Source organism: Nyctibius grandis, chromosome 13, assembly GCF_013368605.1.
Source record: "Nyctibius grandis isolate bNycGra1 chromosome 13, bNycGra1.pri, whole genome shotgun sequence".
In the NCBI taxonomy this organism is placed as follows: Eukaryota; Metazoa; Chordata; class Aves; order Nyctibiiformes; family Nyctibiidae; genus Nyctibius; species Nyctibius grandis.
The window spans coordinates 17,814,688-17,841,957 of record NC_090670.1 but is presented as its reverse complement, the minus strand read 5'-3'; positions in this window follow the sequence as shown (position 1 = coordinate 17,841,957).

The window sequence follows — 27,270 nt, the reverse complement described above, 5'->3', positions numbered from 1 at the left end:
ACTTTGGTAAGCTTAGTTTTCCCTTGGAAATTAATAAACCTCAATTGAATTAAGGATACTTTAATTCTGAGTGACAGTGTCCACAAAAGGACTTCATGCAATTTAACCAAGCCTTTTAATTTGTGTTTTTAGATCTGATTAGCCGTAAAAGTGTCCTGGTGTAGGCAAGCCCCCAGTTTTCTGTTCCTCTATCTCCTCCACTGTGGCATTGACTGGGAGGGTGGCAGACAACAGCTGTACCATACTTGTCTGCAATAGACTCTCACGTGAGCTCAACCTTTAGGTTTGCTGGGGAGACTAAGATGCTGGACAACATGTTTTAAGCAATTTTTCACTCTTAAATATAGAATACTCAAAAGCACAGAACTGCTTTGACAGTGTGTTAAATGTTAAGTTTAACATATCAGAACTACTTAACACACTTCGCTACTATGAAATAGCGTACGTATTTATAGATTGCCCAAGTCAGCCGAAGCCAACAGCCTGTTTTCACTCTGGCATCTCAGTTGAACAATTGTGCTATCTAGATCTACTTCTGAACAAATAAATTAAAAGCTCCTGCAAAAGTCACTGTGAGACCATCGTCATTATAGGGAGGGGAAGGCACCATATAATAATTCCTATGCAAATTTCTGTCCCTGTGCCTAGTGCTGTTAACAGCTACTAGTGACATTTAATGCCAGAATGTGATTCATTTCAGTTAAGAAAGAAGCTCTATGTCCACATTCATCTGGGATTTATTGTTCTAGCTGGTAGAATGACTGTGAACTGCTAGAAGGGCCTTCTCACTCTGCTGTCTTTGTCTTGAGCCAGGAGAAGGTACAGGCCAGGTTCTGACTTGCAGCGTGCTGGTGTGAATGCAGGTCATCTGTTGGTCGTGTTACTGCGGAAGACTAAAACTCAGCTGTTGGTGGGTAGGACTTTGCTAGTGAATTTTACAAATTCTTCAGTTTTCACTTTGGAATAACTTCTGTTCCTAACGTGTTTTATTGCGTTTCCTTCCAAAGGTGGCTTAGACTTCTGGCTTTTTAATTCTCATTATTGCAATCTTTGGCAATGACAGGCAAATTTTAACGACAGTACTTGATTGCTTTTCCTATGGCACCCTGATGCAATCACAGAGAGGACTTGTGTGGTTCTGTGCATTCTCTTTTCTCCAGGAACAAATTCTTCCCAGAATTTACAGGCATGTTGTGTATGTTAGTTTTATTATCTCATATTGTATATTCATGTTTAATGAATCCAGATGCTAAACTAAAATCAGAAAATCTTACCTGTTGGAGGTTCAAAAGGTTGAGGTCACATTTTAGCACCTTTCTCAGCCCACCACTCCTGCTGGGATGGAAAGAGCCCCAACCCGGCCTGTCTGAGTAATGGTTTCCTTCAGAATTTGCAGCAAACAGCACCTTTCTACCATCACTGTGTGGTATTGGTATGGACACCAGGTAACAGTAACACCTCCACAATGTTTTCTAGCAGCCAGAACCTCTGCCTTTGGTGATTTTCTGTCCTCATACCTTTTTTTCTAGCTCTGAGCTTGCAGTACTGTGAAGATATGACAGAGCAGAAGTACCGATGCGGTCATCTCCTAAACGGTCCAAAATCAAGAGGGAGGTCAAACCAGTCACAGAATTACAATACATAAATTCAGGTGAAGTTACTTTTCTTGTCTTCATCTTTCTACTTCTGTAATTCCTGCTTTCTAGGCTTTTAGGAAGCTACAAATGAGTTTAATTTTTTGGTCCGTCTGCTTTACTGACAGTGTGGATCTGACACAGCCTCAGGTTTCCAAGCACTGGAAATTTGGAATAAAGAGCCTTGTTGTTCATATCTGCATGCTAGCAATACTGCTTCTTCCCTCCTGGTCCTTTTTATCATGCAGCTTGACAGAAATATTTTGTTTCTTATTTAAAAGAATGTGTTTGTTAAATGTTAATATTTTTTCCTGTAAAGCCTCATCCATCCTGGTATTACATTAGCAATTCTTCTTTGTTCTTCTGTGAAGCAAGTTTCAGTTTACAGGTACATCTGCTTTCTATTCCACGGCTTAAAGAAAGTCGTCAGGAAGATCTTAAAACCTACTTAATGAAGCCTTTTAAATGCTCATCCTGCACTTTTGAGTGAAGTGCAATTTATATTTCATAAAAGTAGAAGCTGAGCTGCAAGCTGTAAGTAATTATCATATAATTAAATGTCTACTATGAAAGAAATGAAAACTCAGGCTTCTTGGGAGGCTTCCGTGACTGGTTTCTGCAATCACAAATTAAATTACATTTCTTTACCTTATGAATGTTCTGGAGGTACATTAACCCAGTTTGGAGGTGCACCTCTGAGACTGCTAAGTTGCTTTGAAAGGGGAAGCAAGGTGATCAAACCAGTAAATTCCATGGGCCAAGAAGAAGAACACATAAATATATGTGATGGGTTCTGCAAACGTGACTATGCTTTTCTTGTCTGGAAACATTTGCAGCTAATGATGAAGGAATCAACCCCTATGTGAGCAGTAGCTTAAGTGAACTGCTGTGGTATTAGATTACTGACTGATGCATGGGTTCCAGTGGACATGGTCTTTCTCTGCAGGAGAGAAAAATATTGTCAGATTGTTGAGAGTGGGATGGGGGATATTGGATATCAGGAAATCTGGACAGAGGAGTAACTCTTCATGTATTTAGACTTCCTGCATGTTTAGCTAGGAATGCCCTTCCTCTACCCAAGGAGGGCAGTGAATTCATGGGCGACACGTCTGCTGGAGCTTGCAGGGAGGAACCTCAGCTCTGGATGTGAACACTTGCTTTCATTTCACAGGAGACTAACTCTACTTCTGTTAATAATTATTCAAATGATGGCATTCAATGAAGAAAACTTCATGGCAAGAAAGAGGAGATGAAGTAGTAGCATATCAACATGTGCACTTTCTATTCTTGCTACTCATGTTGTTGGCATTTTAGAGCTGGAGGGATGTGCCTGTTTGTTTTACCTGAATGTGGGGAAAGCTGAATTATTTAAAGACAGGAAGCCCTGACTTGGAGCTGTTCTAATTTAAGGAGCTGCTGAAATAAGTCTGTTATGGCTTTATGCAAATGATGAATGAAATATTTTCATGCGCTGATGGAATTAAAGAGCAGTTTCTGTATGACTTATCTTAAAGAACAGGAAGAGTGAACATTTCATGTGTTTTTGCAGTGTTTTGAGCTTGCATGAAACTCTTCACTACAAAAAGGACAGTTTTAGTCATGGCTCTGAGAAACTCTGGTACTGCACGGCTAAAGGGGCTTCTCTTAGGTCAAGTGTTTCTAGACTACAAGAGCATAATTTTTATCTCCTTAAATGCAGATGAAACTCCTGGTTCCTCCAGTGTACAGTACAGTGATAGTTAAAAAATCTCAATTCACAACTGTTTACAGTGGGGTGATGACAATGTAATGGTATCCTTTATGGCATGTCAAGGGGACATATAATTGGTGTTGGCTTTTCTTTTCCCCCTCACTTTTTTTCCTAAGGTTAACTACTTAACCTTGACTTCAGGCTGTATTTTTTTCTCATTACATTTCTCCATTATACATTATTTGGTTTGGTTACAGTCACTAGACTTTAACTGCTCTGACATATTAATTTTTAAGGGCATAAATGACTTCATTAAAATAATGTCCTTCAGATAAGTGCACTTGGCACTGTGATTGGAAGTGGACAAAAAGAAATATGAAGCATCAGCTCCTCTACATTAATAATATATTACAGGAACCAAAACCAGTACAATATGTATTTAAAAAGTTTCTTAGTTAACTTCTAGAAGTTCAGTCTGTAGCCTACATCCTTGAATCTGTTATGTTCAATTATTTGTACAACTGCAATGTTCTTTTAGTCAGAGCTTTGGTTTATGTTTGGAGTCTTCCTTCATTTATATGCAACACTGGTTTCTTGGTATCCCTGCTTATTCTGCGTTATTTTTTTGCAATAAATACCTGCTTGTTATGAATCTGAAACAAAGAGGAGCACTGCCTGTTGGATCCTGATATGAAATGCTTATTGGAAGTATATTAGAGTTAGAGTAGGTGCTTGGGAACCACAGCTGCTCTCCTGTTCCCACTTCTGGACTCCTTTCTTCTCTGTCTCTAGCACAGAGCAAGCCACATTAGGTATATTTTGTTAAAAGGTGGACGTAGTCTCTGCTGGTGTAGTGTGCTAAGAGGAGTGAGGACTGCAGGTAGCTACTCCAAATCAAGCATTGTTCTTTCTGTAATGGTCCTGCTGTACCCCTTGCCAAGAAGTGTATTGTCAATACTAATGCTTGTTACAGCAAACCTTTGAAGTAAGATAATGGGCTGAGATGTGTAGTAGTTAGTGACTGAAGTCACTTTCAGTCCAAATCTCTTAAGTTTTCTTTTCTGGCTTTCCTTCTGCCAGACCCTTCTTTTTCCCCTGTGCTGGCTGTGAGTGCTCCCAGAGCCCCGATCTCACCTCACCTGCAGCTGGAGGGGGATCATGTAAAGCTTTCTCGTGGACTCCCTGCTCACCGGAGATTCCTGTGGCATCTCATCAGCTTGTTTTGAGGTGACCTGAATTGAACAAGTTATTGCAGATGTGTACTAGTGCAACTGAAAGCTTTTAGCTGAGTGATGATTTCTGCTTAACCGTCTCCAGGGCTGTCCTTAGCTCTTGGAAGGGCTTTTAGCTTTCTTCATTAATCAGCAAGTTTGTATAAGTAAAATGCTTTGAGATAGTAACTAGTCCAATGGGCCTATGGTCACGCGCGTGCTGGAGAGCACATCCTAAAATCCAGCATTACCAAGCAGTATTTTTGCTTTGTGCTGGAGGCTGAGGGGGGCCTGAGCTGAAATTACAACCTATTTGCCTTCCTCCAGAGCCTCACAGCACATTCGATGAACATAGCCGGCTACTTTGGGGTGATGAGGCCTCGGCCACTTCCTTCATTTCTTCAAGAGCACTGTAAAATGAGGTATATAAATGCTGGGCTGCTGCAGATTAAAAACATTTCCTAAAAAATAAAGTTAAAATTGAAGCTGACCCAAGTTAAAAAGCAATTTTCTGAGAATGTAAAGGCATAAAGGAAAGTGCCTGAACATGATTTTAAGTGGCCTGTGAATGTGGAAGATAGGCTGCAGGAATAAAAGGATGCACGTGTCAGTGGGGTGCTGCAGATGGAGAGAGCCCTAGAGTCACATGCTAGGAGCAAATTTCAATTAAATGAGCATACTTCATGTAACTATTGAATTCTGTGGGGATAAATGGATTTTAGAAGAATATATGTATTTTTTGAAACCATGAAGTCACTTGATAAGGTAGTAATAAATCTGTCAGAATTTCTACTTTGACCAAAGCTGAGCTGTAATGCAGGATTCATTTCAATACCTAAAACCATTTTGGGGTGGGAAGAGACTTACCCAGCTTTGGAATTAGATTTCCGTGCAACGAGTATTCTGTTCTTGACCCCATATCGTTGCCTTTGAGGAGCAGCAGTATTTAAAATCTACTGTAATGCAATAAGCCTGAGCTCCAGCTAAGTGTGTGCTGTGCTGTTATAATGCAGCACTCATGGTGGCCGTTGTTAAGGCATTGAACATACGTGAGGTAAACAGAGGGCTTTCTTCAGGAGTAATTAATAATTTAATCTCTGTGAAGTAGAGGTTGCACTTCATTTGTCCCAACTATTCTTTGATTTTCCTTTTCAGCCCATTTTAGCTGGCATCTCTCCCTTTCTCCCTTCCTCACCCACACAGGTTGCCTTTATAATAAACTCTTTCAGCAAAGACCAGCTTTATTTCTTTCAGATTGCACTAAGCTTTTATTTCTTGTAAAAAATAATTGCGACTTACTGTAAAAGACATTCTCTGATTGAACAGACCACCTTTAAGAAAATAACATGATGAAGAGCTGCAGTCCCTGCTGTGGCTGGTACGAAGCGGTACCCGCTTTGCTTTAACCATCATTCCCAGGCCGGGTTGTGGAGACTTGGACTAATGTGTCGTACGTCTGTGTATGCGTGTGAAGCTGTAGAGAATCAGAGTGAATTAATTTGCTGTTTGCTTCTGCTCCCTGCTTTCAAGTCTGCCACAAAGCCTTGGACCTGGCTGACGCTAGAGGATACATGCCTCTACCCCTGTGAGTGCTCACCTATTGCAATACACCTATCTAATGTCTTTATGCTGGGCAAAGTCTCTCTGGTGCCATAGCTTGTCTAGATCTGCCCCAAACCAAGAAAAACCAAATCAGCAAAGCACTTGGGGATTTCTTAACTGAGTCTAGAATGGGACTTCCACTACTATAACCACTATTTTCCATACAGCAGTATTCACGAAGCCTGGTTTTCTGTGAATTTGTATTTTGTGCTTGAATTTCCCCTGTGTATATGTAATTTTGAAGACTTTTTCCTGCAGTTTTGGATCTCTAACATCTCCCTTGTATGAATTTTCTGGTGTCTCAGAGGCAAACTGCACAGTACCCCCTTTCCCTGGATGAAGCTTTCGGAGTCTCTCTCTTCACAGCCACTTGAGTTCAAACCCTTTGTGCTATTTGAGTGAAACTGAACAATGGGGTCCTGTGAGTGGAGGATAAACAGGAAGACATACAGAATGATTAAATGGGACTAATTGTTTAGAATATTCATATGATTATAAAATAAAGAAATCTCATTCCAAAGTACTGGAAAAGTGTATCTAGAAAGAAAATCCCTTCCTGCCTTCTGCACATGTTCTATAACAGGAGCAATCATAGACAATGGATCACTGGTTTTAGGTAGTCCTTTCGCTCGATTTCCACTACTTCTTGTTTTGTCAGTGGAGGATGGGGTTTATGAGAATCTCCTTATTACAAGTACAACCCTGTTTTCTTACCCTTTCAACCTCTTACTGCAGGAGAGACAAGCTGGCTGATGAGCGATGACTCAGAAATTGCACCCATGGCCTTTGGGTCTCTGCTGTTCCATGTGCGAAACTGGGGTGAAATTTGACGATTTTACAGCTGACAAAGGTTTGTAAAAGTCAAGGGCCAAAAGCAGAGAACAGCATGGAGTGCACTTCTGGCAGTCTACCGCTACCCTTTTTGGTGTGAGCAGTGGTCAAATACGGAGTCGTGTGGGTTGTTTCCATTAGTAGAATTGGATGAAAGGACTCATTTATTTTTGATGCACTTTTTATTTAAAAAGAATGCATAAAGTTCCATTTTATTAAGCATGGCAGGAGCTGAACATGGGAGACAGACGTTCTCTCTCTTGCCTTTGCATTTTTTAAGCCCTTTTTCGCAAATCTGAAAAAGCCTCTAAGTGGGTGTTGGTGTTCACCCAGGATGCATTCAGGTTTCCTTGTGCTTTCTCCCTGCTGCCCTGATCTCTGCTGCCTCTCTTTCTTGGGCACACAAGTTATTATAAAGCAGTAGCTAAGAAAAATCTCTCCAGCTACATGGGCTTTGTGTGCGACACTTTTGGTTTCTCTCTGGAGTGCTATCGTTGTTTCAGATGCCTAAATCTGAACACAATAATTTCCAAAGAATGGCCCAGCACCCCAAAGTTAATAAACTTTCCTTGTCGCAGAATAAACTCTCTAATATGTGCCCCAAACATGTTTTAATATATTTATTTCCAAACTAATACAATGCTAAAGGTTATTTAACTTTTTTTAGCATTTTCTGTAACATTTACCCATTAGTAACCAATAAATTTATTTTCAATGCTAAGTATGCTGGCATTTAAAAGGGTCTGAGTGATGCTTTGCTGATGCCTTGTTGCATGTCCTTATCTGAGCTTGCTGCAGCAGCATGGGAAAAAGAGGTCTCCTGGAAGGTTTGAGATTCCCCTGGAGTTTCTCTTCAGAGCTAGTCATGTTTATACCTGGGGGAAGGTACTGGCTGGCTGTATCTCCTAAGGACAAGAGGTTGTGATGACTCTTTGACTGAATAACACGGCTGAGCTGTGCCAGTGCTGGCTCAGTGGAGTCCTTGGCATGGTGACGGTGACCCCCTCAACCTTTCCCTAGTCTGATGTGAGGCTGTTGGTGCATACACAGGGAAGCACTTCCTCTGTAGATGACACACAGTTTAGGAGCTACATGGGTGCCTCGTTTCAGCTGTGGTGAATCAGAAGTTGCCAGAGAGCTGTAAGGCTGGGCGATGAGCTGTTTTTTCCAAAGTTAGGGGGTGATTGCAGCCTGGGGCTTTGAGCTGGGTACTGTGAAGGGGGAGCAGCTGCTGTGGGCATTGTTTGGGGATGACAGACTTGGTGCTCAGGTGTCCCAGTGACCTCTGGTGAGTCAGGTCCCTTGTTGGTGCCTGAGTGAAGTTTCAGCACAGTTTTACTCTACTGGATAAACTGAAGGTAAATGCAGTAACACCAGTGGAGTATTGCAGGGTACCAGCGAGGGAAGGTATGAGAGCTGTAAGCTATAACACCATGAATTACAGGGGTTGTAGACTTTGGAACTGATATTTCTAAAAGTAGTGCTGGAACATTCCCCCTTCCCAGGCCCTTTATCCTAAGTGTGCTTTTAGTCGGTCCTAGCACAGGAGTGAGCAGTTCTCCAGTAATTCTCTAGTTCAGGCCCAAGTCATCAAAAGGTACAGAAAAAAGAAAGGATGGGAGCCAGAAGTGGCCTGAGAAGCAAACAGGAGACACCACATAGATCAGCAAGAGGGGAAGGAGAAGAAAGTGGAGATTGGCCTGAACACAGTGTAAGGGGTAACTGTGATGGTTGGAGACATGAAATGCAAGGAGTCAAGGTAGGGAGATATATCCCTACTTTATTTTTATCCTGTAACATGCAAACAATTTAAGAGTTCTAGCAGATTCTGATTTCAGAGAGACTGACAAGTAGTTTCAATATATATTTTCAAAGTATTTTCTTCCCCAAATTTAATTTGAGCTAATAATTCTTTAAGCACTCCAAACTAAATTGGCCGTGGCACTGTCAGGTTGGCTTTAAGTGTTGCCTTTCCTACTCCTGGTAGCTGGAACAGTTGTGCTTTTGTTTTACAATTAATGTTTTGATGAAAACTTGCAAGGTACTGTAGGCATAAATATTTAATATCTTCCCTCCATGTTTCTTTATTGATGAGCTTTGTGATAAGTTAGTAATTCAGACTGAAATGCAGATAAAACAGTAATGTGAACAGTTTAAATCTGCATTTTTCCAAAGCTCCTGTGGTCAAGATGACTGTGTTCTAGCAAGAGTATTGCTATTTAAAATTGTTTACCTCTCCACTTCAGCTGAATGCTGCTATACATGATAAATGAGGCAAATAAAGGTGCCTTTTGGGTCCCAATAACTGCACAAGAAACCTAATCATTCTCACTAACATAAAATAATTTCACAAATGGAATAGTGCCATAGCAGCCTAATAAGAAATTTCTGAATACTGCACCACATATGGCCAAAGCCTCTTCAGGCATAATTCAAGCTTTTTTTTTTTTCTTCCTGTTTATAGTAGGTTTGTTTCATGTTTAATGTGGAATAAAACTTTGTGTGCAGCATCCCACATTTTGCTTTTTCAGAGTTTATTTAATTTTTGATCTGGACATGAAACATTATTATTTACCTTTCCCCCATGATAACTGGTACCACTTCATGTGATGGGTAAAAAATGTTGGAATTCGTAGCACTGTTCCTCGGGAGAAGGCAGAATGCTGACATTAGGTTCAAATTTTCATCTCTTTAGAGACACAACTGTGTCACTCAAGCCAAACAGAACAATGCTTTTAAAGGCAGATGTTAAAGACTCTGTCCCACTCTCTCTTCCTCCTCCTCTTTTCCTTCTTTTCTGGCTCCCCCAGAAGAAAGTAATTTCAGAGCAGACGTAGATCTTACTATTTAATAAGAGTAACCTTTGCACAACACTGGGCTTTTGCTAGCCAAGACAGTGTCATTTGGCTTTGTATTTTTAAATGCTGTTATTCTTAACAGCATTACCATTTGAGGAAAAAGAAGTTAATCCACTGCTTTGTTAGCATAATCTGGGTTATCTCCTGTGGAGATGTGCTTGTGAGACTTTGGTCTGAGAGAATTTGTCTGGAATTAGCTACCTCTACTGCTTACTTCAGCAGGATAAAAATCTTGGGTTTCTGTCTGGAGTACACACTGGCAGAGAGCATCAAACAGATTTAATCAAATTTCAAATTCCTCTCCAAAGCACAGTTTAGTTGGAGGTTTTGTATATTTATGTGAAGAGTCAGCTTGTGCCCTAATCCTACACTCTGATCCACTTTGTAAATCTTTCTGTCTTGTCTTGCAGATGCCAAGGTACCTCATGTAGCAATGCAAATAAAAATAGAGCTGAGGGGAAGTGCAATTTTATTAGAGCCTTGGGATCCTGAAGAAATGTTTATCCCGAAGTCTGCTGGTGAAAACAAACATAAGAACCATCTATGAGAGCGTGTCTCAATTCCAGCTGTTTGAATCCAACCATTACTTGAAATGTATGGATACTAAAATCTCCTTGGCCTCATTATGTCTTAATTGTAAAAGAGGCTGGATGTTGCTGGTGGATTTTGCACAGCCTCCCCCAGAAAGCTCCTGGCAGCCGTGGAGATGAGCTGTCCCGGGCGGGAGGGTGGCAGTCGGATACGCCGTCACCTCACACTGCTCCAGCTTCCCGTGAGCGTACGTACAGTCACAGCTGCACCTGCTGGGTTCAGCTTCCCAGCTTTGAGTACGTTTAAAAATCACTTTTGAGCCTTAAAAAACAAAGAGTTCTGTTTCATTAACACATCATGGTGGAAGCGCAGATGGTGCATTTTAAAAACAAACCAGGAAACACTTTAAAATGGATGAGGAGCTGTTATTCTCTCCTTTGGTGCCTATTGTAACCAAATGTTAACGGAGTTGGGCAGGGGCTGTGTGCAGACTGGATATTTCTGTCTTTGGTGTGGTGGGAGCAAATGAAGACGAAGTGGGAATTAATCTAACTGTATCTATCCATCCAAGCACAAATACTCCCATCTTTGCAGAGAAGGAGTCTGAGCTCTCCTGAGCAGCATTGCCAGGAGGGTGGAGTGGGATAGCGGCTGTAAATCCTGACTGTGAGCAACACCAATCAACTGACCATGCTGCTGAATGAGGATGTCTGGGAGTCCCTGGGTGCTTAGGCACTGCAGAAATGTTTTGAGAAGGCAAATTTAGGAATATCCTGTCATGAGGGAACCCCACAGTTCAGAATGGAGCTGATGGGTATGTTTATGCTGATGTTTTTCTGTCAAAGCCAAGCCTGTTTATGGGAAAATGGTTAGTTTCAGTGAATTTCCTATTCTGAAAACATTTTTTTAAAATGTATTTTCAGTTCAAAGTGCATTTATAACTTGACATCATTTGAGTTATAATACAAAACAAACCTTCAAATTTTACTGAAAATAAAAAGGCCAAAGCCTTTCTAAGGTAGTTTTAAAACCATTGAAGCAAATTTTTTCAATAAGACCGTTTCTTTTTTACCTTAGATTTTCTTCATTCAGTAGCATTTTTTAGACTTTGGACTTCTTGTCTAATTGATGAATATTGGTTTTGATTTACTTTTTAATTCTCAGAATTTCTTTTAGAATGGCAGGACCGTTTCTTTGAGCGCAGCTGCCCTTGCCCTGGCAGGGTCTGAATGGCGGCATGCCACAGCCCGCTGGCACTGCTGGGTCCCTGGCTTCAAGTGGCAAGTGCAGGACACTGCTGCTAGCGTGAATTCTAGAGTCATGACACTGTAGGAGCAGGACAGCACTGAAATCTTGTCTGGTCACTCTTCTCTTAAAAATACCTTCGGGACAGGCACGCTTCCTCTGCAGAGTGATCACAGGTAAGCTTTCCTAAACTGGAAATTACCATCCATTTGTTGAGATCCTATTGCAAATACCTCACAGAAAGCCTGTTGTTATGGCAGTTTATAGCAAAAATAACAAGTGTATCTGTCTGAAGCTTTGGGTTTGTATTTTTTTTGCAATTCCCAGATAAAATGCTGTTTGGAAGTAGCACGAGCCTGAGCCTGGCTCTGTGTGCAGTTATAATCATGTGGCTCCAAATGAGATTGCTGCTGATTTCTGTCTGTGCGAAGAAGTGTGGGTCAAGGCTGGTTTACCTAATGGATGACTCTGCACATGCAGCCTGGTGAGTGGACATCCAGGATGAACTTTGTGCCCTTCGAGAGACTTGGGGAACAAGTCTCAGCTCTGAGTTGAGGTGTCAGTGGAAGGGAGAAGGTGGGGAGCTTGGTTTGGGTGGTGGTCCAAGAGCTGTTAGCACTAAGTGTATGAAAACATGCCTTCCTCATTAGAGTCAGCGTCTGAGTATCGTAACAAATGTGGAGCATGTCTGTTAACAAGAAATCATTTTCTGATGGCTGCTTTTGTTGCTGTACTGTTTTTTTCTGCCCTTCTACACAGGATCTTGACTTAAAGCTATTTGCTTTTCATACAGATCTCTTGCTGTTCATCAGTGCATTGTCATCCTGCTTTCTGTGTGCTCCTTTCCCCAAGAAGTCCCATATAACCTGGTAAAGTTAAACTGCTGGGATTTCCCCCAGACTGTAAACAGTTTCTTTCACTCATATTAGTTTGTTTGGAAAGTCGAAAAGCTGGAGTAATCAAAAATAATCATTTGTGTCACAACTATTATGAATTATTAGAAGGAGCACAGCAACGGGAGCTACAGATAATTCCTCATTCTGAAAATGAGCACGTCTTATGTTATTGCTGCAGTAATTACCTAAAAATACCTGATACTTAATTACTTCCAAGGTGTCAATCTTCATAACAGTTTATTAGAAAATTCTAATAGATGAAGCAGCTGCTTCCACAAGCAAATCTATTTGTGGCTGAACCTGACATTCTGCTCTAAATATTATTCCACCTTGATCAACATTATTTCTCCACGTATATCTTGTTACAGCTGCAACAGATTGGGAAGGGAGGGTTTATCCAGCCGCAGTGGGAATTGCTCTGCTCACTCATGGCTTCCAACTTCATACTGCTAGAGAGAGTAGAAATGTTTGCAACCAATTTATAACAAGGAAGAAGTTGGAATGGTTGGTTCATGACCCTGGTCTTGGCTTCCTGGTATTTCAGCCATACAGATGCCTTGTTGGGAATTCAAAGGCTCCTCTTTTGGGAATTGTCAGCTGCGTGGTGTGAGGGGACAATATTCACCTCTCTCTGATGCAGATAGAGAGTGAGCCTTAGGGAAAGGGCTACGGACACGGCTGCTCTGTGTTGTGGTGTTACTGGTGGCAGGGCTGTTCCTTAGGGGTTCTGGGCAGGAGGATGCAAGTTAGAAGAACAGAATGTCTTTTAGTTACAAATGCAGAGTCCTTGTTTGTGCATTATTATTGGTGTTGATTGCCAAAAGCATACCTGGCATTTTGAACAGACAGCTTCAGCCTGGAGCACTCACAAGTTTAGCCTGTGTGCAGCTCAGTGGAAACAGTGAGTAAAGTAGGACAGAGTATAGTCCAAAAGTCTAAAATCAATCTCTTGTTTTGTACTGAAAATGTTTAAAAAGACCCAAATTAATAAATACACCAACAGAAGCAACTTGAAAGCAATAGTCTCTAATAGCAAGCTCTACCTTAACTTGATTAATACTGAATTCTGTAAAGCCGTGACTTCAACCTCTGTTGTGTTTCTGCATTGCTGTTTTCTGTGCTTTTCTGTCTTTTGAAAAATTTGCTGGATCAGGTATTACTGAGAACTCCAGGTCTGTTCCTTCTTCATTTCAGCAGCAGGAGTTTCATGCCTTTGAAGCACAAGGGTTTTATAAGACAAGTTTTATCCTCCTACTTCTGCAATTTCTTTGGAGACCAAGACCATGTTACAATTTACTTCTTTAGACCTTTCACTGTCCTACTTCAGTGTCACATCAATGACTGAGCCACTAAATGTCCTTTATCCTCTTTGGAGCTGTCCTTCAAACATTGCTACACCTTGGGCAAGTTAAGATTGGATCCAGGTTTTGCTGTACTTGCCTGGCTTTCTTTCCCAGGCAACAGTTAAGCAACAGTCTTAGCACAGCCAGAGTGGTCTGCTTTGCCGATGGTGCAAGACCGAGTAATAAATTAAAAGCAACCTAATGAGAATGCCTATGCTTATTTCTGGTAGTTTTCCATTAATGCTGAGAGTAAATAACAGGTGTCTTGAGACATAAGGTTTGTGTTTTGAAAACCTGTATTTTTCATTTAACACTATGGATGCTTCTCTGTATAGTTTTACTAAATCTTCAGAGCTGCTACGCTGTATTATGCATGCGTTGCCTTGTAGTTAGCAGATACTAATTTAACCAAACGTTCTTCTAAAAAATGCGTTGCAAATCTTGTTATAGCAGGTGCCTTCCAAGAACAAAATCTGAGTGGTGGCAGCAAACTGAGCTGACTGCGCACAAGTTTTTCTGTGTTAGCTAGCCCTTGTATTTGCAGAAGATAACTAAACCAGCACAGTAGTATCTCATTGGAGGGAAACTGAGTTTTTTTGTTAAGTATGTGTGTAAAGTTCAAACTGGGTCAACATGAGCAAGAAGCTGATATCAAATGATGGTAAACAGCTTTAATTCAGCACTAGCAGGTGAGCATTAGTAGTCCCACTGATTTTCATGAGGTGAGTTGTATCAGTCATACATGCAAATACTCAGGATATGGATGTATGCGTAAGGAATGAGGTCTGAAGTGTTAATTTCCATCTTTTTAAGAGCAATCACTTATTTTTGTGGATTACCTATGATACCTGTTGGGAAGATATCACATGAGATAAAGCTTTTGTATGGCTGTAAAGTGAACTTAATCCATAGATTGGTATCAAACCATGCACTTGTGATGGCTACATTAAAAATAACTTAATTTTCATGATGAATTTTGTCATGAAGGACCCAGACCTTTGGGGTTTTATCCTGACTGAAAACTATAACTAGCAACTAGCAAGCATTCATAGGAATGGCTGCTTACTAATAAGCAATTCTTCTGGCTCCTTGATGAGCAGAGGAGGTGTACGAAGCGAGGAAGCTGGTGGCAGCTGTCCTGCCCCTTGAGCCTGGTCCTGCAGCTTCGCCTCGGGGGATGCCCCTGGGACTGAGCACCCCTTGGGATCCCACCACGACTGCTGCCTCGGCAAGACCTGGCTATTCTCCACATCGCCGAGGGGTCGCTCGCTTGTCCACTTGCCAGAAATGACGTCTGGATTGCCCATTTTGTCAGCTCCTTATCCATAGTTGCTACTACTTATTTTCTGGCAGCTTCCTCCTCAAGCCTCATCGTGGCTCTGACACCAGCAACCCCCCAAGTGTCTAATGTGGCTGTGCTCTGTGCTGCCCTTTACCACCTTGCTTCCCTTCACCTGTTTTATCTGCTTGTGTCTCCGGTACTGCACTTTAATGCTAAATTCATAGTCCTTTGTAATTTTTATGAATAGCTATTGCTATGGTGCAAATGAAAATAAGAACAGTCATCAACATTGATGTCCATGAAATTAGTAACCCAAAGGCAGGGGTGCAGCTAAAGTTCTCTCTGGCTAATGACCACTAAGTTGTCTTTTTGTTCGCTCCCTTGAATGGCTTTGGCTGAATTAGACTTTAAGATTGGTGTCAGAATTATATTTACGACCTTCTTGTGGATTTTTCAGGAGTTCGGATGTTACATAGACTGTGACTGCTCTTCAGAGCCGTCCAGGCAGGAGGAAAAATATCTCACCAGAAAATGCCCCCTCGTAATCTGTAAAAAATGATTAAAAATGGACATATGCCTTTTTAAATTGGTTCCTCTTCTAAAGGATAAATCTGCAACTAAATTACCTCCTAGCATCCTGATCTGCATGAAAAAGGTTTGACTTCGTGTTTTTTTTTTTAATTTGGAAAATATTAAAATAAGGAAGAAAATTAATTCAAAGCAAAGGGATATAAACAGAGAAGCTTACAGCTTAGTTACAGCTTCCGAAAAGTTAAATAAAGAAAATGTATTGTGATGGTTCATTGGCTTGTATCTTATCTTGCAAAGGGTACCTACCATGAGCAGGGTAGTATATGCTGCAGAAGATCCAGTTTATTCTGTTATCCTGGATAATGAATATTCTTCAGAAGAGAATGCAAATGTTTTTTCTTATTTCCTGTCTCTAAAATTGGGACAGAGAGTTTGTTTAAAAGGTAACAAAAGAATTAAAATGGGATGGAAAGCCTGCAATTATCTGTGATAAACAATGCATTATGTTTTGGTTTGCAGGCTGCGAGTCTGTCACTGAAATGTTCCTCATCTCATGTAATATTTTGTGCTACTGCATTGCTTTTCAATTATACAGCTCAAAGGAAAGTTTCCACTGACAAAAGCAGTGAGAGCACATTGCTTTTAGCATTGGTTTTGGGTTTTTTTTTCTTTCTTTTATAGGTCTCAAGTGTCTCTTCAAATATAAGTCCAAATGACAGGAGTCCAGGAGTTTGAAAGTTATTAGAGAGATATGGATATATGCAGCTAATGAAATATGCTTGCTTACAATATATCAAGACATGCAGAACACTGAGGAAAACTCAACAATTTCAATATTTAATATAAGCTGGAGTTAAAGTGTTATTTTTTTTTTTGCAAATGCAGCATATGTTAATCTATTGCTGAGCATTCGTCTAGCAGATTCAATTTCCACTCATAATTTTTCATTTATTAGTTTCTCTTTCACATAAACACAGCTGTGTATTCTGATCGAGGCTGTTGAGATCTGATGCGGCGCAGTATATGGGGAACCCAAGTGATTTATTGTGGAGAGCCAGGGAGCAGATTGAGGGGACTGCAGAACAGGCTCAGAATAAATATTAGTGCTGATTTAAATTCATCTTTGCAAAGTTTCTACCCCAAACTTTCCACCAGTTGCTTATGTTGAAGGTGGACCGGTAAGTGTTGGATAGAGGGACAGTTTGAGCCATGTTGCAGCTCAGGAATGGCTAGCAGTTTCTGCTGTATTTGGCCCCACATACCTATGGTAGGCAAATTCATTTGCAGTGCTGATACATTGATGAGGATATGTTGCTGATAACAATCCAGCTGCTGCTCTTCTCTGGGTGGCAGCAATTACACCTCCTAATTTGAGGTTTTCTGAGACTTGGGGTTTGTAATCAAGAAGCTTATAATTTGGAAGGCACAATGAGAAACAAATAGTTGTTTTATTTAAAATGTAATACTGAGTCTGCCACTTGACGTGTGGCAGCTTGTTTTGGAGTGGTGGTTCTTGTAAAATTGTTTAAAAACCAAAACAAACAACAAAACAAGGCTCTCCATCATCTCCAGTGGTTTCCTTGCTGTAAAGCATGACTGGAAATCAATATGTATTTTATTTAAAATTTCACGCTAGGCTACCTTCTTCAGGTACAGTAGCTGATTTGCAAGCGGCTACTGCACAGCTGAGTAGGAAGGGCTTTTGGAGCTTAAACCAAAACCCATCTGAAGTTATTGAAGAACTTTCCTTTGACTTGCGTGCACTGCGGTTCGACCCTCTGCGAACGGCTGTGTCTGTGCTAGCAGGGATGTGCTGCACAGAATAAAAATATCTGTTGGAGGTGTGAGGGAAATGAGTTCAGCCTTATCCCCTTGGGTTTTTTACCCGTCTCCGTACAGACTACCCGTGCTCAGTTCTCATCTGCCCAATGATTCCACCTACTGCCTCCACTCCGCTGTTTCTACTCTCTTGTCTGAAACACGGCAAGACACACACGGACTCATTTAATAGATTGCACTACGACTTGACCCCTCCTCTCCCCGCCAAGGGAATATTTTTCCCATTGCTGGTAAATGCACTTTCATTCCTGGGTCTTGCTTGACGCGTGAGCCCCATCCTTTCTCTGGCTGCTGCGAGGTGGGGAGCAGGGGCGATGGCCTTCCAGGAGGCACTTAGCTGACCTGCTCCGTGCACTGCTCGGTGAGGGAAGGTCTCTGGGGAGAGATGATACAGTTTAATAGAAGAGCTGATAGAACTGGGAAGAGGACTTGTGTCCTGATAAGCTTTGTTTATTTTTAATCTTGGTTCGTTTAATGAAATCCTGTGCTTATCTACAATCTGCCTCTTGATTGCATCCTTTGGCTATGATGGCCAAATGCTGCAGTGACCGTATTTTTTAAAGCTATGGAAAATCATTAGAGTATGGTATATTTATTAGCTGACTATTGTGAAAGCTGACTCACTTGTGAGCCCTTTTTTTCCAACAAACTATCCACACTCAGCACTTGGCTAATGGGGTGTTCCAGCCCTGTTCTGTTTTGGGATCATGCAGTGACGCCGAAGGAAGGACAGTATCCCAACTAAGTAAAGAAATAGTGCTACATGCAGTACTTGCCTGTATCCTCTGGGGTTTGGCCTTTGAGGTGCAGGCAGTGATGTTCTGCAGAGCAAAAGGCGAGTTTGTGGGTGCTGCTGGGTGACAACTGCTCAGATGTGCAGCCCTGGCAGGACCCCCGTGGTGAGGTGGCTCCTCGTGCAGCACTGCGCTGAGCCCTGGGGTGCCTTCCCGCAGGAGCCACAGATTGTGTGGATTCGAAGGCCTGTTCTGGTGAGAGATCCGCTTCGGCTTATTGAATGTCTGGAAGGTGTATCTGGCTTGGGAAATTCCTGAGCTGCGAGTCCTCGGAGGTTGGAAGAGTATTTAGGGAGAGCATTGCTCGATGCCTGCCTTGCTCTTGCGTACGTGTTTCTAGGCATTTGGTGCTGACACTTATTGGAAGTGGGACAGTGGGTTAGCTAAATCTTTGGGCTGATCCAGCATGTCAATTCTGTGATCATAAATAATTGGCATGCTAAACACAGCTGTTAATTGCACTGGAATGTGCAATGATTAATTCTAATTACTATTCATTATTTCTGTAGCATGTCAAATGTACTAGAAACAATATCTGGTAGGTACTAAGCATTAAGATGTGGTTACAGTAAGAGATAACTACTGATTTTTGTCTGTTCTGTGCAGTGGTGGGTATTTTAGCCTACGTGTGTTGGGATGTTTGCTTGCACAACATGTTGCAAAGTTTGCTGGATGCTGAGGTCAGGTCCTCAAGTTCTGGTAAATCACTATTTTCTGACTGGTGGAGCTTCACTGGTTTAGTCTCAATTTAAATCTGACCTCTGGGTTTTGGATGGCTGCTCATAGCACTGTTATTACCGGGTTGGGTGACAAGTCACCTTTGCTTTGGAGCAGCAGGCTAAGAGGTGTGGATTCCCCCTCCTCAGAGAGATGGCTGGTAGCAGGAGGAAGTTCTGCCAGTTGCCTCAGGAGATCAGAGGTGTGTGTTCGGATAAATGGACAGGCCACGCTTCATTCTCTTTCACCTCTCATGCAATCATTTGCTTGGGAAACACAGGTGTCATCCTCCAAATGGGAATTCCACATTGAGATGCTTGGTACATTTTACAGTTACACTTAGTTCACCTTTTTTGTAACTGAGAGTGCTGGAAAGATGAGGTGTGGGTTTTTGAACAAGCGATGGCGGGGAAAGCATAGCTGTATCAGCTGCATTACAGTAAACATGAGGCAAATTACTGCTTCAGTGCTTTAAATTACCTTCAGTTTACTCCAGGATTAGCATATGCATGACAACTCCTGCAGAGAAGCTGATGTGCTGGAAGTATCTGCTTTTCGGTAGCTAACAATAACGTATTTGTTTACCTATTCTTGATTATTTTAATTTTTAATGAGTCTCTGATGACCCATATAGGTGCTTCTGACTTACTCCCAAGATGAGCATGAGTTGGAGTTGGAAGTTTCCTGGGGCATTGCAGGTGGTTTCTGGGGCAGCACCTGTATTTAGCTGCACGCTGACACACTGAGGATGGTGCTTTGTGGCAGAATAGACTAAACAGGAGAGGGAGTTAATTAGGCAGATACAACTTTCAGGCAGCTTACTTCAGCTGATAACTTTAAGACCCTTAACAGGCAATCCGTAAGCAAAATTTCAGTCCTCACGGAGATGTTTTATTTCTCTTTTTACTTCCTCTGGCAGTCTCATCTGAAATAGTATATATACTGACTGTGGCCACGTAGACATTGCTTACTATATACTACTTGGCCTTTGGGTAGACCTGCAGCAATTTTTAAATGTTAGTTTGGCGATGGGGTAGTGATACACATAGTTACAGCTCTTCACTTCCAGGGAACATCTGATTTAAGCAGAATTAGAAGGGTGGATGGGGCAAGGAATGTTTTCCGATCCAGTCTCGCTGAACAGACAATTAGCAAGATCATTAAACTGCCTCATTATTACCATGATAATTACAGGATTAACACACTTCAGTATCTCTAATTTGTTTTGTAATATAAGCAAGATGGGGAGATGATTCTGCTATATTTGAGACTTCTGGACAGCTAACATCAGAAATATGGGCTTCTTGGTAGTTAAAGAACAATGGAGGTGAGATGGAGGGAGGAGGGGAGGGTGTGGGGCAGCCGGAGCTGCCCGCCCCCGAGGAATGCCATAGGCAGTCCTTAGGTTTTGGATTAAATCTAGTTAGTGTGCTTGGTGCTGTTTTGGGTCTGGGAGGAGATTTCAGATGAGTTCCCTGTGGGCAAATCACTGCATCAAGGGAAAATGTCACGTTCCATAGCATGTTTTGATAGCTCCAGTGACAAAGTTGAGGAAATGCATGTCCTGGAGTAACTTAGTGAAACTTAGACAAAGTTAGGTCACTGAATGCACCAGAATATCAGTAGCTACAGCTCTTCCAGTGTCTGTGGGAGCAGGCACCTTCTCCTGCGACCCACCTCCTGAAGCTGGAGCTGATTGGTGTGGGGAGATGGGGGTGCCTGGAAAGGCACGTTGCAAATTCTTGAGCTGTGCGTGCCCTGTAGAGGGACGGGGGCTGCAGGCTGTAGGGCTGGCACCTTTTGAGACCGCTGGATGTGCTCGTTAAATAAACAAGGCCTATTCCCACCTTTCCTTACATCTGCAGCAAAAATAATGGGAGATGATGGGCAACAAAACTTCTCTTCCATACTCTGTGCAATAGCTGAAGTTTGTTTACAGAGTGCAGCAGGATGCACAGTAGCACGTCAGGGTCAGTGCTATGAGTACTTCTTGTGCTGCCCAGGAGAGGTGAGCTGGGGAAGTAATGCAGGGAGCCGTGTTTAGGAGCGGATTGTACATCACTATAATCATGTTGGTATCCACTGGGAATCTCACTTTTAAGAGAGAGAAGAAGGCTTGAGGCTCACGAGAGAAAGACATCCAAATATAAGAGCTTGCTGTGGTGTGTGGATATTCTGCCAATGAATTTAAAGGAAAACTTCCATATTTTTTATGTTCATTAATTTATCTGTCAGCAGGGAAAAAGGAGAATAGCCAGTCTGTGTAACTGGCTAGCAGGAGTCACCTAATGCTTTGATGAGCTGTTCAGAGTAACTGCTGTGGCTCTGTATAGTGCAGAAAAGTACCATCCTTGAGGCCAACCTAGTAGGAATTTGTCTGAGAATCCCCTTGGATATCAAAATAGGCCGAGGAATAGGTAGCTGTGTATCCATATACAACTAAACAGAATCATACATATCAAATAGATATAAAAAAAGCTACATATGCTTATACGTGATGTGTATGTGAGCTCCAAAGATCATTTACTCTGGAGATAAAGTAGTAGGTGCTGAGTTTGATCAGGATATCAAAGGTACTCTAGGACCTGTCAAGTGTGACTCCTCCATGTTCTTCTGAAAATTTTAACATGAAAAGACAAGGCAGAAACGGGTCTGACATTATTAACAATGACAAGATCCTTCCCCAGCACTCCTTGCTTATTTTCCCTTAATGAGCTTTGGTGGGACAGATTCTCTGACGAGGTGCTGTCGCTGCTGCGGCTCGTTGCGATGCTGAGATGTGAGGCTGGTCCCTGCCTGTTCAATATACCCACAGGCTTGTTAGCGGTGGGACAGAGCTTGGGCAGCTGTTTGCCGCGGGCACGGAAACCCAAGCGCAAGACTCAGTTTGTCAGCAAACACACACAATGCAAGTGCATCATCGCCTGTCAGAACAGAAAGAAATTGAGGCCTATTAATGCAAGTTCAAACAGTCTGGCAGAATGGGAAATGTTGGGAGAAAGAATGCATGGAAGCAGATGAAAATTTAAAATGGTTTCTCTTCAAATGAAACTATCCACAACAATAATTGCATGGCAGGACAATAATCCTATCAGGACATAACCGTGATTTTATTTGGGCCAAAATTAAGCCCTGTGAAGGTGTCTATGTTCTGTGCCATGTGCTAATTTATGTATTGCAGCTCTCATGCGTTTCAGCCATATGGTCAAAGCTGGATTGCAGCACGAGGAGGTTGGAAACCTCCTACAAGAGACTGTCAAAACAGCACAATAAGTATGGCCTGTTACGGGCTGAGTATGGCAGAAAAAGCCTGCTATGGTCTCAGCTTGATGAGGAAAAACACTGTTATCAGCTGTGGCTGTGAAGGTTGATTTATTGTATCCGTAGACTAAAAAGGAGACTGGTCAGAAAGGGACGGGTGTTCCTCAGGGCAGTTTTCTAGGATCACGGCTTGTTGGGAAATCTCTCTTGCAAAACCCATTATTGCTCTCCCTAGGCAGATCAGGTTGTGACTGCACCTTTCTGGCAGCCTGCCTCTCTGGTGCTGTTTGGCGTGACTGCAGGCTGTACTAGCTGTAATGCTATCGTCATAACTCAGACTTGACAACAGTGACAGCAACTAGTGTGTCATTTGACTGGGAGAAGGGGCATCTCACTTGGTGGGTTGTTTTTTTAGACAAGGCAGGACTAGAAGTTCAGTTGCTCGATGGCACAGTGGAGTGCTTTTGTCCTGAGAGCCATGTCAGTACGAAGCTGCAGTGCGTTTACTGAGCACTGAATAAAACATTTTTCCCTCCCCTTCCTCTGTGTTGCCTGCTAAGAAATGCAAAGCTATCAAAATCAGCAATTAGTATTGAGAGAGACTGGTGGCAAACCCATGGTTTTTTCCCTTCTTTCTTATTCTGACATAGTTTTAGTTATGTATTCATTATTTTCTAAATCATTATGCCACTTTGACAGTACTGCTAAATGAAGGAGGAGGCAGAGTCCTGCTGCATCAACTTCTATCTTCTATTGTGCATTGTAACTTTGGTGTTTTGCTATTTCATTGTTCCCTTTGTGCTTACAGCTAAGTACTTCTGCATTATTATTTAGCTGGAGCTGCAATTGCAGAGTTTATTTGCAAATGGAACAAAGCAGTCAATCATACCCATTTGTTTCTGCACAGCTGCTAGATCTTTTACCTCTATAGTTTATAAATCTGGAGCTTGACTTGAATCCCCATTTTCTTCTCTTGCTGTTATTTATTACAGTGATGTATTGTCTGGTATCCATTTATATCTAGTTTCATAAAAGAACTCTGTTATTTTTAGCCTGGCTAGAGGAGAATTGTTGGGTGCATGGGTCCAGTTTATTGAGATATACCCACTGATTTCAGTGTAAGATGGATCCGGCCAGTGATGCATGAGGCTATGAATGAATTTTTACAGCCTTTCATACAGGAGAAGCATATGTGCACAAAAATGTGGCTAAAATTCATCTGTGTTGTATGCTCCTGTTAAACAGAAAAGTGGTAAATGTACAGAGCTGCTTCAGACCAAAGCAACACCTCCAAGAGTTTTTTCAGGAAGAGTAAACTTGGTTTGCACAAACCACTGTGAACCGAAAGCCTGGGAGTCAGGGAGTGCTGCGGCCATGTTCTGGAAAGGAAAAGGCAAATCTCTTCTGTCCTGCTCTGCTCCCCTGTTTCATTTCCTGAATCAAGAAAGAAAATATGTATGTCCAAACTGGAGAATGAAAAATAATCCCTGTAGAATGTAATCTGGCATAGAATCAAAGAAGTTCTGGGAGATGCTAAAAGGAAACATTCACAGGTTTCCAAGTAAATTTTTAACTTGCTGAACTGACCTCAACTATTTCACTCTACCTAAACTGCATTTCCATTAGATGACCTGGTGCTGCATGGTTTGGATGCCTGAAATCTTCGCTGTCTTTCACGGGCTGAGCTCCTGTGAGACTGCTGTGCAAACCCATGATGCTGTGTGTTGGGCCAGGGGACATCCTGCTGGGCCATGGATGGTGCCACCAGGCACCAGCAGGAGCCTGGGGCTGGTCCTCAACTGACCCAGGGTGAAGTGCTGTCAGCTGTTTCAGCAAGCAGGTGTATTTCTGTTTGGGTTGAAGAAATGTGAAACAAAATACGTAAGTCAGCCTGCCTGACAGAGAATGAAACAATATTAGCAAAGTATCAGTATTGTGGAAAATGGACTTTTCACGAGACACGGCTCTGAGCAGCAGTTCTGGCCTGCTCCATTGCCCCTTTTTCTGGAAGCTCACTTCCCTGCTCCCAGCAGCAGGTCCCTCCTGCTTCTGTCACCACCAGCAGATACCTTAAATCTAAGAAAGACAAACTGCCTTTGGGGAAGGTTCACTCTTCTCTTGCTGCTGCACAGGCTGGTGTCTTAGTAATTTTAACGCAGGACTGAGTTTTGCAGGGTAGGGCAAGGGATAAACAGTTTAGCAAATACCACGAGGTCCTGCTGTGGAAGAACGATGACAGAAACCATCGCAGCGCAGGCACTGCTGCGGGGACATCATCCCCTGTGATCCCAGTGGGGCAGTCTGGGGGGTTTTTGTGAAGCCAAGTGTAAGCTCACATTTGCAGGGTGCTTGTTGCCTGTTTGTTTGCTGCTATGGAGGTAACCAGAGTTGGGTGTGGGCAGCTCCTGAAGTGCAGGGTCTCAGGAGGAGGAGGAAGGTCTGACACCACTCAGCCAGCACCGAGCCCTATGTGGGCACTCATCCCCACCAGCGCTGTTGTGCAGAACCAGTGTGGGGGGGTGGTGGGCAGTGCCCAGTTGGGCAGCGCCCAGTTGGGCAGCCTGGAGGGGTGGGAGTGGTGGGGTGAGACCCTGCTCTGCTTGTCCCTGGAGACAGTGGCCATCCTGCCCCTGTGTACGAGGAATAAACCCCCCAAAATGGAAAAGGTTCCCCCTTTCTCATAAGGAATTTTGATTTTGTTTGGTTTTGTTTGTTTGTTTTGGGGTTGACTTCTTTTTTTGTCCGAATGCAAGTAAAGCTAAATCTTGAATACCTGAAATCCTCTGCAAAGCATCTTGCTTTTATTTCAGATTGGTGATGCAAGTGAACTGGCAGTAGCAGCATACCCTGAATAGCATTTTTGTGTTAGCCCAGGGGCTCTGGCTTTTTTCATGTTTAATATTTGAGCAGCAGATGGAGCAAAGGACCAGATAAATACCTGCTGGATCAATGAGCTTATAGGCGGTGGAAGGACAGGAGGGAAAGAGGAAAGTAAAACTGCTGCTGCATAGTCCCTTGTAGCAAAGGGAACAATGACAGCAAGAGCCGGGTGCCATGGAGGGGTGGGGGAACGGAGGGTGCTGCAGGATGCTCGGGGGCCCGTTTCCCAGAGGCACCTTTCCTTGGGCTGCTCCAGCAAAGTCCAGCTGAACGCTATGCAAAGGGCAGCATTTGTACGAGGTTTGGGGCACTGGGAGGTTAAAGGGCAATGGACCATTATTCCCTCCACCCTGGCTGCAAGAAATTAAATGAATAGTGCCAACGCTTGGAAGAATTATATATATCTTTGCTTCTCAAATTCCAGCATATAGTCTCAGATGGTAATGAAAAGCTATCAATTTGTGTTAAAAAATAAATCATATTTCAGAAAGGCTGGGAAATATAAGCTTCCAGGGTTCAAAAACTAATGTGGAAAGTGAAAGAACTCAAGAACCTTTTTTTTTTTTTTTTAATAAGCTAGTAATTTTAGAGCCTGACACAAGACTTTTAAGTGTTTCAATTTGGTAAGCTGAGGTGGAGTTGTTGGCACAACACTGGAATAGGTTACCTAGGTAGGGAGTCCACATGCTGAAGGATTTTTTAGGATAGTAATTTAGGCAAAGATGAGTCAGGAATGATTACTTTCTAGTTGGTTCTGTTTTAAGGATGGGGGGTTAGACACGACTGATTTCTTGTGTATTCTTCCAGCCTTACTGCTTCTTGTGTTCCCCCTGATTTGAAGCAACTTCTCTGTGCCAAGAGCTGCAGAAGGAAAAAAGTATTGCTTTGATTTTCAGGCATGTTTCTAATGATTTACATAATTCAAAGGTAAACTTGTACTCAAAATGAGTGAGAAAACAATCGCTGGTGTGTTGAAGGGCCAATCTGGCCTTTTATTTTATATGCATGCTCTTGCTCATTAGATAACTAAGCAGCATGAAAGTTTGATTTATTTAGGATAATGCGTTTGAAATAAATGTGAAATTTCTCTGAGCCTACACTGGCTGTCAGGTGTATTAGAAAAAAATCCATGACATGGTTCCAAACAACTGCAAAGCTATATATTTTAGAATTATCTCCTGAACAGTGACGACTTTGGTGACTTATTGGTTCATATCACACTTATTGTGTTATCACAATAAGTAATTTTTTCTAAGCACCTAGATGTTTCAATTGTAGACCTGATTGCAATTCTGTTTCAACCCATTTATATTCCTATTAAGTTTGGCTGAAAGGTGTCACATTTTTCGCTTTGCTTGGATTCAGTGCTGACAGTTATACCAATGAATTGAAGCAGCTATTCCATCTGCAGTCAGACACCCATGATATCATTCCCTGCTAGTCAATAAATTAAAAATGCTAAAATCTCTGCTTTTCTTTTGCCTGATGCCTGTACTTTGGAGGTGTTTATTGCCAGCTTCTACCTGAAGATTACATGGTGGTTTGCATTTGATAATTCTCCTAATGCATTTGAAAGGTAGATAAGTAATTGTCTCCTTGATATTGCCAATGTAGAACCAGATCAAAAAGATAGACTTGAATAGATGTGTGGGTATGGAGGGTCCTTACAGATCTTGTCTTCCCAGAAAGCTACTGTGTCACATTCATGTCTGTGCCAAGTCCTTGTCTTCAGGGCCTGATATACTGATGCACAGGCCAGCCTAACCCTTGCTCTATATACCTCCTAATGCTCATCTTTCATATGTGACACTTTTCTCTTAGATCTTATGCTGAATTGTAAGACAATTAAGCAGCCCTTAACCTTTTCATGGCTGTTTTAATCACGCCAGGGCTCCCATTTATGAGTTTGATTTGATCTGGCCGTCAAATGATCAAGGTAATCGTGAAAAGGGGACAAGTTCTCAACATTCATTCTTTTGCCAGATCTGCTTCGATAATGTCTTCATCCATTTTTAATGTGGCCAATTTGCTTGTTGAGTGTCATCAAGTGCTAACAGACCAATTAGTAACATTCTGTGAATTTAGCCCTTTTCACTTTCATTAGTTATAGCCTCTTTACAAAACA